Source organism: Diaphorina citri, unplaced genomic scaffold, assembly GCF_000475195.1.
Source record: "Diaphorina citri unplaced genomic scaffold, Diaci psyllid genome assembly version 1.1 scaffold4208, whole genome shotgun sequence".
NCBI classification, from domain to species: Eukaryota; Metazoa; Arthropoda; class Insecta; order Hemiptera; family Psyllidae; genus Diaphorina; species Diaphorina citri.
In genome coordinates, this window is record NW_007381607.1 from 1 (window position 1) to 1,589 (window position 1,589).

At 35.4% G+C, this 1,589-nt stretch overlaps 1 long non-coding RNA gene across 1 annotated transcript; it reads left to right on the forward strand.

Moving 5' to 3' along the window:
* The first annotated feature begins 226 nt into the window (after positions 1–226).
* On the forward strand, positions 227–1,454 carry LOC113472181. The gene is made up of 2 exons (XR_003394607.1): positions 227–298; positions 1,231–1,454. It is a non-coding gene; the product is annotated as an uncharacterized LOC113472181 (long non-coding RNA).
* Positions 1,455–1,589: the final 135 nt, after the last annotated feature.

Sequence of the window (1,589 nt, forward strand, 5' to 3'; positions counted from 1 at the left end):
GGGAGGAGAAAGCGACAGAGAAAACATTGTTCTCATTTTGCTTTCATAAGTTGTGAATTTTCTATCAGAGAGAGGATGGAAAGCAGGAGGAAAGGTAAGAGTGAGGGGGAGAGAAAGAGATATGTACCTAACTGTCTTGTCATAAAATATTAAAATCTTATATGATGTAAAAAGTACCAATTTTTGAGTTCTAATCTCAAAGAAAGGTACTTGTTACACTACAAAAGATCCAGGAAGTACATAATAGAGTGTTTTCGTTAATCCTATCATAGTCTGGTAGCCGAACGAGGTTCTTCAGGTAAGTTGATTTTTCACATTTTCTTTTTCGACTCAATAGACTTTTTCCCTGAAGAAATTCCTCATTATCTAGGATTCTAGGAAGTACTTACATAGATTGAAATTGAATCTATTAAACACACGCGATTATAATATCAAGTGCTCACATAGGAACAACACGACTTAGAATGTTTTCCAAACACAAAATTTCATTTCTATACTCGTATGAGTCAAATGAAAAACTCAGAGGAGCACTGTCTTTCTCATTCCACGTACTCTTTCCTATATAAACAAAATAGGAAATTGATTAATTTCAATGCGATGTTGCTATTCTGTTTCTGACGTTCAATGTGAAATTTAAACACACGAACAATACAGAGATCAAAATCCTGAACACATAGCATATTAAAATAATAGTAGTCGTTTTGTTAGTGCAGAGTACACACACATATTTACATTTCACATATTGAACGCATGCGAAATTTTCATTTTAATTTAAAACAACTGTCAGCCATTTTAACACAAGCTGAGAGGAGGAGAAAAAAAAAGCTATCACAGAGACACCATGATTAAAAATACCAGCTCATGATTTGTTCTGTTTCTGACGTTCAATGTGAAATTTAAACACACGAACAATACAGAGATCAAAATCCTGAACACATAGCATATTAAAATAATAGTAAGTAGTCGTTTTGTTAGTGCAGAGTACACACTGAGTGTGCACATATTTACATTTTCACATATTGAACGCATGCGAAATTTTCATTTTAATTTAAAACAACTGTCAGCCATTTTAACATAAGCTGAGAGGAGGAGAAAAAAAAAGCTATCACAGAGACACCATGATTAAAAACACCAGCTCATGATTTGTTCCAATGTGTTTTTCTCATGAATGATGACTTTGTACCATCATAGATCGTATTCAACTCATCCCTAACTAAAATTCATTTCCAGTTCGCAGGAGTATGAAAAACAAGGGTAACAGAGGAACAACAACATACAGAGCAGGTACCGCATACAAGAAACTCACTTCTGAGCCGAAGAAAGAATCGAACCCGGGTCCTGAAGAGAAAAAGAAACCGATCATAACCGATCACATCAACGAAAACGAAGGTTTTGCCGGATGGCTGTCTTCAGATGATGGAATCGGGACGATGAAAATGTTTGTTATGGCCAACTCTATTGTCATGCTCCTTACGATGGGTTGGCCCTATTTGTATCAGCTGCTCAATTATATCCATGATTCCAATGGGAAATCACCTGTCCAGCTTTATTGAATAAAGTCAACAACCCTAGAAACTTCAACCATATTA